This window comes from Oryza glaberrima, chromosome 4 (assembly GCF_000147395.1).
Source record: "Oryza glaberrima chromosome 4, OglaRS2, whole genome shotgun sequence".
Taxonomy (NCBI): domain Eukaryota; kingdom Viridiplantae; phylum Streptophyta; class Magnoliopsida; order Poales; family Poaceae; genus Oryza; species Oryza glaberrima.
The window spans coordinates 15,631,142-15,646,459 of NC_068329.1; the positions used below are offsets into that span (position 1 = coordinate 15,631,142).

Sequence of the window (15,318 nt, forward strand, 5' to 3'; positions counted from 1 at the left end):
ACAAGCCGATATGTCATACTACTTCACAAGGCTCAGACTCTCGGAGTCCTGATCAGATGCAGTTATATTTTTATTTTCAGAATTTGACACTGGATAAGCATTTTGTATGTATACTCTACTTCTTTGCTCTCCTTCAGCTCATGCTTAGTTTTATTGTACCGAGTGGGCGCAACCTGCATGATCACTGTCAAATGTGGATCTCCCTGTGCCAAGAGCCCAAGAGCACAGATCATGTTTATTTACCAAATCATCAAAGCTGATGTTCCTGTTACATGTACCTTAAGTAATCGTGTATACTCCCTCCGTTTCATATTTTAAGATTTTCTAGCATTGTCCACATTCATATATACTCCCTCCGTTTCACAATGTAAGTCATTCTAGTATTTCCCACATTTATATTGATGTTAATGAATCTAGACATATATATTTATCTAGATTCATTAACATTAATATAAATGTGAGAAATGCTAGAATGACTTACATTGTGAAACGGAGGAAGTAGATGTTAATAAATCTATACACATATATGTCCAGATTCATTAACATCTATATGAATGTGGATAATCCTAAAAAGTCTTATAATATAAAACAGTGGAAGTAGTTCTTTTATATATATAATGAGAAGAATTTCATTAAAAAGATGAAATTACAGCCTTAATATTATGGATTATGGTTGAGAAGGGCACGATAAATGTGATATAGGAGTATATCAAAGTCCATGGCGGGGGGAAAAAATGTGAGTGCAAAGTTAGCAGAAGAAAGTATATTTACAGTTGGAGTATTTACTACAATCAAGTTAGTTAATCCGTCGATGAAAAAAAATATATACATGGACAGACACATTGTGGTTATACTTGTCAGGTGAGATTCTTCCGATATAATTATTGAAGAAAGCTCAAATAGTATACGAAGAACTCGAAGCTCAGCAACTGTGAAGAGAAATTAAGTAGCTACAATTAGGTTATAAATAACTTTGATTTCTACTTTAACTGTGACGTGGGGATGTAGCTCAGATGGTAGAGCGCTCGCTTAGCATGCGAGAGGTACGGGGATCGATACCCCGCATCTCCATTTTTTTATTTTTTTTAGAATTCTGCTTTTTCTAAAATTGACCCTTTAATTTTGTCTTTATATTTCTTTTATAATGTATATGCATTCTGCATTTTATTTTTCCTTTACATTTTTTCTTATATAATGTAAGTTATGCATTCTTCATTTTCTTTTGTCTTTTTTTTTTCTTATAAGTGGTTGGAAAATTGACATTTGAGGATGAAAAGCTTTAGGCATGCGCATGCAGCCCTCAATCTTTAAACTTTTGATTCACCCGGAATGAAGAATGAAAAGCATCACAATTAACACACTACGCATCACAATTAACACAAGTATTTTTCCAGACAGGTGAAATACATTTTTAGAGGCAGATAGGTCCTCTATGAAAACGATTGTGCAAATAGTTATTTCCATAGGTGAAGACAAAGCTGTATGTAAAAAAAAAAAATCTATTGCGGTAGTGACATGTATCAGGCACCATTATCACGGTAGTATTGTCATAACTCTGCCTATAAAAAAATTATACATATTGATATTCACATATATGTTGTGTGTATTATAATGATATGATGTTGAATACTAGACGCATGCGTAAGACTAAAAATAAGGAACCCTTGTCAATGAATATATATATCATTAATTGTTGTGCCCGTACAATAATTATAAGCTTTTTTTCCACTCACAGGCTCACAGCCTCAAAAGAAACACATAAATTAAGGAAGCGAATAAATATTTAAGGGATGTCCAATAGACACTGATTAATAATCACCAAGTAATTCAATTCATCAGCTAGTATATGATTAAGCTGTAGCACTACATATTTCTAAATTTGTCTAGCAGCAACTCATAAAAGAACATCAAATTCTCCTGATATGTAATGTTGATAGAGTAGCATGCAGCGGTGCACCGATATTTCTCCACGCATGCCTGTCACATGGGAGAGTAATTAGATAGGTTAGTGTGTTTTGGCACATAAAAATAAAATTAGAGTTTATTTCATTATGAAAAAAAACCGCCCCCTCGTACTGCATGGTCCATAAAAACATCCACAATGCAATGAAAAAACAAGTAGTAGACATTAAAGTATTTCTAGGACCTAGTAATCAATATTGTGGAAGTAGGTAGTAAGCTTATGACCTAGGAATAAAAAAAATTAAAATCTCTCTCTCTCTTTTGTCTTCTCTGTTCAATATTAGGATTTGCTTGTACTTTATGCTGAGTTGGAAAAAAAAAACTAAGGCCAGGTTTAGTTCCCAAAATTTTTCCACCGAAAACATCACATCGAATCTTTGGACATATGCATGGAGGATTAAATATAGATAAAAAAATTAATTGCACAGTTTACATGTAAATCGTGAGACGAATCTTTTGAGCCTAATTAGTACATGATTAGCCATAAGTGTTACAGTAACCACATGTGCTAATGACGGTTTAATTAGGCTCAAAAGATTCGTCTCGCGGTTTACAGGCGAGTTATAAAATTAGTTTTTTCATTCGTATCCGAAAACCCCTTCCAACATCCAGTCAAACATCCGATGTGACCTAAAAAGGTAAAAAAAAATTATAATGGGACCCACGTTACAAAAACCTAGTACCTTAGCCCTGCTACTTACCCCCTCCGTCTCAAAAAAAAAACCCAATCCTAGCAACGAACCTGGACACATGCGTGTCCATATTCATTGCTAGGATTGGATTCTTTTTGGGACAGAGTGGTATTGTCTAGTTAGGTAACATACATTAGGTTGCCCTAAGAGCAGATATAATAAGGCTAACTCATCAGCTCCAAAAATTACTGTCATCTTATTCCTATGTGGAGGGAGAGAAGAAACCTGACGACTAATCTGTCACCGGGCGTTAACATAAATTTTGATGCACTACCGGCGTTAACACAATTTTTGATGCACTACCGCCCACAGCCTAGGCTGTAAAAGACACGGTTTGTGAGACACACACAAATCAATCCCATGTGATCTGCAATCTCCCGTTCTTCGATCCCCTTACATAGACTTTCATCGAGCGAGTCACTTGCTGCCGATTTACCCACCGGCGACTGCGACGGTTTCTCTTCCGCCCTCGCGCCATCCCTTCTTTGCGCGCTTCCTTTTTCCTCCCAATGTGCGCGAAAGGTTCCGCCACCCCTAAAATTGCCCCCTCCCCAATTCCCGCCGCAAACCTAGTTCCCCACCACCAAAAGCCATATCTCACCGGACGAAGAGAGGTTTGCGCCGCCTCCTTGTATCATCGCGAGCTCATCTAGTCCTCCCGATATTCCTACGTTGTTGGAAGCGCTATATCCGTATGGTGGTCCTTGATTCCCACTTCCAGCTTGGTTTGCTTCTCCGTGATCACAAGCCATGCTGGAGTTTATTTCCATCATCTATGATTTCATCGTTTCCTTTTATTATTTTGTTTGAGCATCATGATATATTTATCCATGACTATATTTTAGGTGGATGCTAATGTTCTAGATGGTGATCAACATGGTATGCAGCTAGTCAATGAAGATCAAGAAGTTTAATCTCATTTTAGTAGTCCTTTTTGTTAAATGTTACTTCCTCCGTTTCATATTATAAGACGTATATTGCCAATAGAACCTATGTCGAATGTTATCAGTAGATCAATGTCCTTTTTGCACAATGACCAAGTGCTGCTGCACCAAAATGGTGGAATGGCCAAAAGAGGAGTGGCAGAATTAATCTCATAGTTGCCATGCTCATGCAAATATTAAATGTCTCAATGTCTTATATTGCAGTCAGCTTATAGCTAGCATTTTGTATGAATTGACTCTAAGTTAGCTCTTAATGATATGGATAAATTTTAGAGCTAGTTATTGACTATATCATTGACCTTGCTCTAAGGACGACTGCATATGTTTTCATGATGCCTCACTTTATATATACTACATGGAGCCATGCTTAATTGACCATTTGAAAAAGTATTTCTAGATACGGTCTATATAGGCTTTTTGATTGATTATCCATAGTGGATCATTCGAATACGAGTAGTATAACCAGTCATGTGACTAGTATATACCCCTATGTTGATAAATATAATGTGGTTCTAGATTATTCAATGCACGCATTACTTCATAAATTCTCCAAGTTCCGAACCTAGCTTACTAATATGCAAAAACCATTAAGAGCTTATATACGAAAATAATATCGCTAGAATTTCTTTTCCAATATAAGATAGTTTCATTCATGTAGGTAATCATGTTCAACACCCAATTAATTAGAAAAACAATAATCAATTACTCCCTCTATCCCATAATATAAGGGATTTTAGGTGAATACGATACATCATGTCTAGATTCATCGTATTAGGATGTGTCACATCCATCAAAAAATCTCTTATATTATGAGACGGAAGAAGTATACAAAATTAGAGACCGTACCCATATCGATCATAAACATTTTTTTTCTAAAAAAAGTAATCAAAGTGAAATTAATTATGTATACAACGACCTACCTCCCTAGATCGAGATCCATGGCGATCGACAGTGCATGCAGCTAGCTAGGTTTTGGCCGTCGGTTCAGCTCCGGCGGCGGCGGCGGAGAGCGCGGCGAGGGCGTCGTCCATGAGGGCGAGGTAGTTGGCGCGCATGGCCTCGAACTCCCACCCCTCCATCTCCTCCACGGCCGCCTCCACCCGCCGCCGCTCCTCCTCCTCCCTCCGCCGCCGCTTCCGCCGGTACGCCGACACGCCGGCCGCCACCCCGGCCGCCGCGCACAGGAAGCACAGCAGCTCGTTGCTCGGGCTATCCCCCTTCCCCATCGCGCGTCGATCGATCGTTCGTCGGCAATTTATGCAAGCTCGATCGATCGCCGATAATTAGTTGAGCGAAATATATATAGGTAGAGATCGATCGATCTAGGGTTTATCTCTCTCTCTTGTTTTGGTTGTGGAAAGAGCAAAAGTATATATTCGTGATTTCGTCCATATATGTTCACGTGCACGAATTCATGCAATGCCTAATGGGGCACGTGTGGCGGCTAAACAAAAGGGCTTTCTGTTATCCCTAGCAAAAGGGGAAAAAAAGGACTTTTGTTTTGGTGGTTCCGTGATCTAATCTACGTCTAAACCGGACGATTAGACTTTTTTTTAAAAAAAAATTATACGATAGAGTCCCCTAACACATCTTCTAAGAAACAGATATATTCTTGATCTCACTAAAATTCTTATACGTAGGCATCAAAATTTAAACCCTGATGGGTGGAGTCATGTACCTACGACTCCATCACCGCACTATTGGTTTTCCCTGGATTAGACTTATTGATTTTTAAATATTAATATTTATTAAGATAGATGAAACCACTACGGAAATTGTCCGTTTAATTGATATGCATATATCTCACATGGTTTTCTTACAAAGTTAACAAAATGATAGTTTTCTTTAGAAATATATTATAAATACAAACCCTCACAACGTATGCACATTCACCCCTATGAATGCACCCGCTATGAGCACCTTTGTATGTTACCTACGACTAATAGAATAATTAGCTGTATTCCCGTAAAAGCGAGCACCAGGGTTCAAGTGGGAACCAACCAGTTAAGTTACACTCACTTTGCAAAATGATCGTTTTTTTATCTGTCACAACATATAAGACATATCTCTCCTCCCTCTCCTGCCTTAGATTTTTTTCTTAGCCAGTTAAGTAAAGCTCACTTTGCAAAATGATTATTTTTAGATCTATGCACAATATATGAGATATATCTCTCCTCCCTCTCTTGCCTTAGAGACTCAACCCTCCAATTCCATTATCAGAAATGATGAGTTTTCGACAAGATATAGACTACGGGTTGAGAAGGTATAGAATGAGCCTTCAAAACTAGACATGAAAAAAAAACCCAAATGATGACCTGGGATGCCATCCTAGCCTTCGCTCACCCATCCCTTAAAAAAAGATTGTTCAAGTTTTCACAATGCAAGGCCAAAACCCCTCTTGCTACTAAAAGGCATAAACAATGTGGTGAGGCGGCAAGTATCTCCACAGTACCACGTTGGAGATTTTGTTCCATATCTAAGTGAATGCACAAACAACACATCACGCGTATCACGTACACAGTCCTTACTAAGGATACTATAGCCACATACGGCCCGTTTGGTTGGGGGAGTTTTTAGAAGAGATTGGGAGTTTGGAGGGATGAGACTATTAACTGTTTTGTTTGGTTGGGAGACATGGGGAGACATGGGAATTTTGGTGGGGATAGGAATGAGAATTGAGAAAGAATCCCTGGGTAGAGGGTGGTAATTGGGAGGGAATTCCTCCTTTACTCCACCTAAACAAATCTCAACCATCCATTTTTTATTAATGACCTAATCTTCAACTAAACTTCCTATCAAATTCCACCTCTCTACCAAACAAGATACTCCCTCCATACTTATAAAGGAAGTTGTTTAGGACAATGTTTAAGTCAAATCTTGGGAATATAAATCATGAATAACTCTCAAGTTATTGAGTTTGAAAATATAAAAATTATATGAATAAATTTGTCTTGAAAAATACTTTCATAAAAGTATACATATATCACTTTTCAATAAATATTTTTATAGAAAAAAGAAGTCAAAGTTGTGTTTTGGAGACCGTGTCGCTGTCCTAAACGACTTCCTTTACGAGTACGGAAGGAGTATTGAGATTAAAAATCAAATTCTCATCTTAATCTCACCATTAATTTCCTCATGTAAACTCCCAATCCCTTTCCCTCGAGTTGTCAAACAAGCCAATAAGCCCACAAAAGTATTTTTTCTACGAATTTGCAAGACCTAATTAATAACAAACAAACCTCTAAGGAAAAAAAAAAAAAGGAAACAAATGCAAATCGCAAATTTAAGAGGTCGAAAAAATAAAATATTCGGAATCAACGCTTGTGGCCATTATTAACTGAAAACATCAAAGTGATCGATTGATTGGTAATGCAAATGCGTGAAGTAAATCTCTTCAAAGTTTCCAAGCCAGCAAATTACATCACAGCCGCCTACGAAATACCAAGCCCGAAATAAATCCACTACATATAATCCAATGGAAATTCAAATCAAATTAATTAACAAAGATCTGTAATAATGCGCATGATGGATCATATCAATCCCACTACTCGATCTTGGCGAGCTTAATTAGCTCCAGTCTGCGGCGGCGGCGGCGGCGGCGGCCTTCTTGTGCGCCGACCACCAGTCGACCGCCTTGCCGCGGATCTCCCGCTTGAGGCCCTCGAGCCGCGCCGCCCTCGCCTCGGCGACGTACTGCTCCCTCCGGCGCGCCGCCCGCCTCCTCTCCTCGCGGTGGCCCCGCGCCACGAGGGCGGCCAGCCTCGCCAGGTGGTACAGCAGGACCCCGCCGGCGGCGACCGCGATCACCACCTTCTCCAGCGCCGGCGCCGCCGCCCTGCAATTCGCCATTAATTAGTTAATTGGTAGAGCTAATCGATCTGTGTTAATTAGTTACGAGTTACGACGCGCTATAATTAACTAACCTCTTCGTCGCACACACGTATATAATGCGGCCGTACCGTATTATCCGTTAGTAACTCGTATCAAAAGAGGTACGTACGTATGTGGTTCGATCTTAGCCTTTGATCTGGATCCAACGCGTGTAACTTTCTCGGTCCTCCCAGTATTTTCTTTTTCCAAAAATAATACTCCCTTTGCTTTCTATTGTATTATATGTTGTTTAACTTTTTATAGTTCGATCAAATTTATAGAAAAAAATAATAATATTTAGAACACCAAATTAGTTTTATTAAATTTGTCTTCGAATATATTTTGGTAATATATTTATTTTGTGTTGGAAATGCTAGTATATTTTTCTATAAACTTTATCAAAGTGGCTTAGGCTGAGTTCGTTTGGAGGAGTTTCCAATTCTCCCCTCTTGTTTTTCGCGTGCACGTTTTTCAAACTGCTAAACGGTGCGTTTTTTAAAAAAAAGCTTCTATACGAAAGTTACTTAAAAAATCATGATCATTTTTTAAAAAAAATAGCTAATACTTAATTAGTCATGCGCTAATGAACTGCTCCGTTTTCCGCGCACTAAAAATATGTTCCCAACCCAGAACATCGAACACAGCTTTATAGTATCAAACGGATAGAGTAATATTTTAATTCATCAAAAATAAAGGCCAAAAAATCGCAAGTTCAATATCCTGTCAAACAACCAATATTCAATAGGACATATACCGAATTATTGAGATACGATTAACTATGAATATACCATATCAGATAGCCCTATCGAACGACCGTGGTTCGATAAGTACATGTTGACTGGAGCCTTTTGTCATGGTGTTTGAAGGTTTAATAAAGTGAATAATAAGTGATGTACATGCATGTGCAGGGTGTCCTGTCAAACTAACAAGAAGCAATAAAACCGTAGTTATGAGTAATAGAATTTTAAAGCGTTGAATAAACAAATCAAATTTAGCACTGAAAGACATGTACTGATTGGTGGATAAAGGATATCTCGAACTACCCTTGTTCAATAGGGTGTGCATTTTTACTGTTTTTACTTTGCCAACAACCTGTCCAATAGGCACAGTTTGATATGCATGCGTGCGTGGAACAACTGTTTGATATACCATGCTAAACTTTAGTTGTTCGATAGGAAGTTAAATTTGTAAATTCAGGCACTTAACCTCTATTTTTAATTCTCTATTAAGAAGGTATATTCTTTTTAAAAAAATTGTACTCCTGGCCCACCCTTAGAAGTTGGAAGCTCGGTTAGGCTGTGTTCTTTCTCATGGGTTTCCAACCCACATCCCTCGTTTTTCGCCTGCACGCTTTTCAAACTACTAAACGGTACTCTCTCCGGTTTCATTTTAATTGACGTTTTGAACAATGGCACGGTCTACAAAATATATCTTTTACCTTATTTTCCTATTATAATATACACAATAAAAAAATGCATGTTTATTTTATTATAGTGCTTTGAAACACAAATCTATATATGCTGTCCTAGTTTCTTTAAACTAAATATTTTTAAAGTTATTAAAAGTTATTAATGGTCAAAGTTATAAAAGTTCGATTTCAACCTTGTCTAAAACGTCAATTATTATAGAACCAAAGGGAGTACACATTTTGTAAAAAGTTTATATAGAAAAAATACGTAAAAAATCATATTAATTTGTATTTCAAAATTTTTTATAGCTAATACTTATAATTAATAACGTGTTAATCTATCGCTCCATTTTCCGTGTGAAGGGGAGGGGTCACTAGTACAGAACATAGCTATGGCAACACATGACAATAGCACATTCTAAACTGTGTTACAGGGAAATAAACCAGTAACACATGCTTTGTGTTCTTAGCAGATCCCGTAACACATTTTTAGTAGGGTGAATAAATGTGCTACAAGGATACAGACAGTAACACAAACATGTGCTACAAAGCACCTCGTAACACATAATATATGAGTTGCACAAATATGTTACATGTAGATGGTTTATCAATCTTACAATAACACACTATATGATTATCAAAAATAGTGTTGGCTGTGACTCTTGTTCAATATTGATAGATTAATAATTTGATCATGTTGGTAAAGAGTAAAGCATGGGGATAAAGCAAAATTATCGAAATATATATCCTTGAAATTTCACTAATTTTGTCCTAGATATTGAAACAAAAAATTGGTACTATTTGTGGAAAAAAAACAAAAAGATTTGAAAAATTATAAGAGTAGAAAAAAAATGTGGAGCACCTTTTCTATTTTTATGTCAGATAATTTATTTCAGATCATAGGAAAAGTCGCAAAAATTACAAGTTGACGTAGAGTTCTAGAATATATTCTTTATACAGACAATATTCAGGTTAGTTCCTTTCTATGAGTTCAAATTATCCAACTTATTTAGTCATTATATAAATATGCATCATACAAGTTAGAAATCTCCTGTAACCACTCACATTTTGCAACAAGAAAATAAATTTACCATCAGACAATATAATTGCTCATTTCTCAAAGTCCATGTTCACAGTCTAGGAATGCACAGTCCAAAAGACTTAAATAGAACTAGAACAAAGCTACAGCCTACAGGTAAAGGGGGAATAACATGAGGCATTGCAACAGTACAAGCCTTGCAAAATCACAGCTACAACTAGGTAACCAATAGACTGCTTGACGTAGGCCTTGCCACATGTGTCATTTGTTCTCTGTTGACTTGGATAACTATTAAGTTTTTACCATTCTCTTCCAGCATCTTGTATTGTTTATTCCTTTCCATACCTGTAGGAGCATGTGCATGACAACGTGGTTTTAATTTCCTAGAGAAAAACATTATGGTCAATTCAGTTGCATTTAAAAAGGATAACAAAGCTATAGAGTTCAATTTTAGTGTCAGCTAAAATTAGATTAAAAAAACAGTCTTTACTTTCCACACATACAACTCAATGCATTGTAGTTGGGTTTTGGTGTATGTAAAAAAGATAGATTGGCTTTATGACATTTGGTGATGCATAAATGTATTAAGATATTTATTAAAACCAAACACGGCCTATACGAAATCTAATACTTGGAGTTCTCACTGCATGTATATTGTGTCATTCAAAATCTTAATCAAATGAAAAAGGCTACATGTATATTGTGTCATTCAAAATCTTAATCAAATGAAAAAGGCTATGGTACATTGAAATTAATGATTCTGATCATCCAGGATTGGTTGCTTATATTTGTGCCTCCATATGAAACAAGAAGCATGGCACTGCAGAGAGAAGGTACCAGTGAGCTTAAGTACTATAATATAAAAATTTCAGACCACAATAGGAAAACAAAAGAAAAGGAGCAACTGATAGATTTTTTCTAGAACATCTTCTATATATAAATTTGAATTTAGAACCAAAAGATTATCTTGAGCAGACACTACAAAATTATCTTGAACTAGTACATTGAAAACATATATACCTTGAATGGAGCAAACAAAGTACCAAAGTAAAAGCTGCCCACTAGGCCTCAGTGCCAAGTCCATTATTAGCATCAACCATTGTTCCTTCAACATCAGCTCTAACCCAGTGTTGATTGTTTGATTTATCGAATAACTCCCCGAGGTGTGAAACATGAAAAGGCTCAGCTTCCATCTCATCTATCCATTCCTCTTTGCCAGTATCATATATGTCCCTGGGTTTCATTTTCCTTACTACAGACCACCCTGGGTTCATTGGGTCATCCACATAAAACACTTGATCAGCTTGGTTAGGAAGAATAAAAGGCTCATGCTCAATTTTTTCTCCTATATGTATAAGATGTGAGAAGTTGACAAGTGTATAATCATATTTGTCCTTTTTAATTCCTTTTCCAGAAATAACATCCACCTATTCACATTTAAATAAGACCACTGAAAATTTTCCAGAGTAGTTCAGCTCAATAATATCTATTATCCTCCCATAATATGTAACATCACCTAAAATTGGATTAGCGTCACTTGCTTTAGTGTAGCTAGATGTTTTTGCAGTTAGCACAACCCCACTATTTTGTGTCACTCCATCCAAGCGTTTAGGCCTAAATCTGAAACCATGAGTGTTAAAAGCACGATATCATTTGGCTGCATCAAGTGGACCACGGGCTAGCCATCTAACATCTTCGTTGACAATGTGCAAGCCATTCTTCCACTCCAGATCCATTATCTGTACAGTGAGAAATCATTTAGGTGATGACTTGAGTATTATATATAAATAATCTGAAATTCTGTACTTATATGTGCTCTAAACCATTCATGGAATTTCTCATTTTGTACACGCTCAATAGTTTTTGGATTGACACCACGTCGAGGATATATACTTGCAATCTGATCAGCATGAGCTCTGCAAAATATTTATAATCAGCCTTCCTATCATAAAAAGGATAACTAAACATGCTTTAAGGTGCAGGTCATACCGCAAGTACTTATTAACATCTGAACAATTGAACAACACATATCGATGTGCTTGTACTTTAGCCATACCCCTTATAACATAGTTGCTAGCTTTCCAAGTGGTTTTCCAACATGAGAAAATATTGATGATCCTTGTTTCACAATAGGATAACTATCTAGCTCATGTGTATCATCATTCCTCGAAGGACGGTTATGCTCAGTCTCAAAACCATCAAGATATCGTGAACAAAAAACCATGCACTCATCTGCCAAATAAGCTTCAGCCATTGATCCCTCCGGATGAGCTCTATTACGCACATATGACTTCAGCACACCAAGGTACCTACAGGAAGTCAGGACAACACAAAGAAAAAATTGTGTTAAATATGTTGCTGTAAAATAAAGAATACATCCTAATATTTGAAAGAGAGAAATACCTTTCAACAAAGTACATAGTACGAAAACACGCAGGACCACCTAATAATGCCTCAATTGCTAAATGACTAACCAAATGCACCATAATAGTGAAAAACCCAGGTGGAAATATCATCTCCATATGGCACAATGTCAATTTAATTCTCTCATCTAACTTCTTAAGCTCATCTATATAAAGTACTTTTGCATTTAGTTCTCTAAAATACCCACATAGATCAAATAAGACAGCTGTAACATTATCAGGAAGTACACCTCGCAAAGCAAGAGGAAGAAGTTCTTGCATAAGAATATGGCAATCATGACTTTTAAGGCCAGAAATTTTTCCTTGCTCAACATTTACACATCTTGAGATGTTTCCTGCATAGCCATTTGGAACCTTTATGTCATGAAGTACTTTACAAAATTGTTGTTTCTCTTTTTTGGACATGGTGTAAGAAGCAGGAGGCAAGTAATACTTGTCATTAGCACGTCTTTGTGGATGCAACTCCGATCTAATGTTCATATCTTGCAGATCTAGTCTAGCTTGTAAATTGTCCTTTGATTTGCCCTCCAATCCTAAAAGTGTCCCACATATATTATCACATACATTCTTTTCAATATGCATGATATCAAGGTTGTGACGGAGCAAATTAATGTCCCAGTAAGGCAAAGAAAATAGACCACTAATACCCTTCCATGTTTTTGACTTTTCAAAATCTGTAACTTCTTGTATCTTCTTTAGAGTTGAAGTTCGAGATATGCAAGAGGCGCTGACCTATGTTCTTCAGTTCCATCAAAAGAACATTCATCGTATCTGAACTCATGATCTGGAGGTAAAAATCGACGATGGCCCATAAAACAATACTTGCGCCCATGTTTTAAGCGTTTAGAACAAGTTTCTTCACCGCATGGCATACAAGCAAACTCACCATTAACACTATATAATGCAAAGATTCCAAGCCCAGGGTAGTCACTCACAGTGTGTAGTACAACAGTACGAAGTCTGAACATCTCATCTCGAGATGCATCATATGTAAGTGTCCCAAACTCAAATAAGTCAGCTAATTCTTCATAAACCGGTTGTGCAAATACATGAAAATCCTTTCCAGGATAAGATGGATCAGGAATTATTAGAGAAGAAGCTTTCATGCATAACCATGGCGGCAAATTATAAGGTATTAAGACAATAGGCCAACAACTATAACTTGAACTCATCGTTCCAAATGGATTGAAACCATCACTAGCCATTCCAAACCTAATATTACGAGAATCTAATGCGAACTCGGGAAACTCAGAATCAATTGCCTTCCAAGCCTCTGAATCAGCCGGATGACGCAATGCCCCATCCTTTACACGTCCCTCATCATGCCATCTTAATGCTGCAGCTGTTTCTTTGTGCATGAAAAGCCTCTTAAGCCTTGGTTTGATTGGAAAGTATCGCAACACCTTCCTTGGTGCTGCCTTCTTTCTTTCCTTCTTAGTTAATTTAGTTTTATCCTTTTTGTTTTTCCATCTTGAAGCTCCACACTTAGAACAAAAGTCATCATTAGCCTTGTCTTTTCGGTATAGTTGGCAATTATTTGGACAAACATGAATTTTCTCATAACTAAGCCCAAGTTTTCCAATTATCTTCCTAGCCTCGGAAAATGTTCTAGGTATATTGCTACAATTTGGGATTGCTTGTTGCAAAATTGCTAGCAAATCATTCAATGATTTATTGCTCCACTTGTTAATGGATTTTGTATGGAACAAAAGCACAAGGAATGAAAGTTTTGAAAGTTCACATCCCGGCCATAAAGGTTGGTCGGCCTCTCTAATTAAGTCAAAGAAAGCTTGGGTTTCAGGGTCTGGTCCTGTTTCAAAGGAATTTTGGCAAGTAGATGAATTCATTGGATGTCCATTATCCATATGCCCAAAAGCATCTATGACTAACTGGTGCATATTAGTTTTTGTTTTTTCTTGCAACAGTGCCTCTCTGTTAGCAGAGATGAATGCTGCAGTTTCACCATGACAGCCCCAAATTGTATATCCTTTTAGCATTCCATCACAAACTAAATGATCATACACTTCATTCCGTTTCCGTAACCACCTTAGAGCACATTTGACACATGGGCATCGGATTTTCTCTCCAGAACTTTTCCCATTGTATGCAAAATCAAGAAAACCATCTACACCAGTCAAGTAGTCATCACTTGGTCTAGGGGAAAGTAGTAACTTCTTAATAGTGGCTAAATCGACCCATTCCCTATGTTAAAAAAAATATAGTACTTATTCAAATAGGGCAAGCGTGGTAGAAAAACCAACAAGTGCATCCAAACACAGATGGAGAATCAGTGTTCTTGTTGACTATCGAAATGCAAGAATACATAGGGAGGGAAACCATACCTGGTGGATTGGTGCTTGGATCCTTTAGCCCTTGTCTCCATAACAGGACCAGACAAGCTGCAGGGCAGCAGGCTTGTCTAGAAGCTCAATCCAACGGGCTTCAGGGAAATGGTTTACCCAAAGAAACTAAGGATTCAGAGTTTGCGCCTAACAAATGAGATATGAATGAACAAAAAATTTAAAGCATAAAAAATCCTTTGTAAAGTAATTAAGCAATGCTATTTTCTTCTCCATTGCAATTTGCAAATATACCAGTAAATCATATACAAATCTCCTCACAACCTCATTTGTCACTATACAATAAAGAACAGAATAGAGCTCAGTCACTGGATGCAAGCAAGCCTCATGCCGCAAGAAGCAATGTGGCAGGCAATGAGTCAAGTTGGGGCAACGAGCAAGCTGGTAGCAGCTCTTCCTTGGCTCCTGCCTACTGGTTTGTCCGGCCGGCACACCTGCACGCCTGCGCGCCCACGCTTGCAGGCTGCTGCTGCGCAGCCCACTTCCCTTGGCCGCCTCGCTCCGGTGGTCACCTGCGCAGAGGACCGACGAAGAAGAGCTAAACTGCCGTTGATCTTCTGGGTTGGGTTGTGGTGTCCACCGAACTAAGATAAGATAAGATTTGGGGATTTTCCTTATAC

The 15,318-nt window shown here is 37.6% G+C and overlaps 2 long non-coding RNA genes and 1 other non-coding gene across 3 annotated transcripts; 1 reads left to right on the forward strand and 2 right to left on the reverse strand.

Moving 5' to 3' along the window:
• The first annotated feature begins 998 nt into the window (after window positions 1-998).
• On the forward strand, window positions 999-1,071 carry TRNAA-AGC (transfer RNA alanine (anticodon AGC)). The gene has a single exon. It is a non-coding gene; the product is annotated as a tRNA-Ala (tRNA).
• An 8,891-nt stretch (window positions 1,072-9,962) lies between these two features.
• On the reverse strand, window positions 9,963-10,983 carry LOC127769506 (uncharacterized). Its single transcript, XR_008016795.1, has 2 exons — window positions 10,936-10,983; window positions 9,963-10,735 (listed from the first exon to the last, which is right to left on the reverse strand). It is a non-coding gene; the product is annotated as an uncharacterized LOC127769506 (long non-coding RNA).
• Window positions 10,984-11,203: 220 nt separating this feature from the next.
• On the reverse strand, window positions 11,204-14,825 carry LOC127769505 (uncharacterized). Its single transcript, XR_008016794.1, has 3 exons — window positions 14,681-14,825; window positions 11,905-12,224; window positions 11,204-11,831 (listed from the first exon to the last, which is right to left on the reverse strand). It is a non-coding gene; the product is annotated as an uncharacterized LOC127769505 (long non-coding RNA).
• Between the last annotated feature and the right edge of the window lie 493 nt (window positions 14,826-15,318).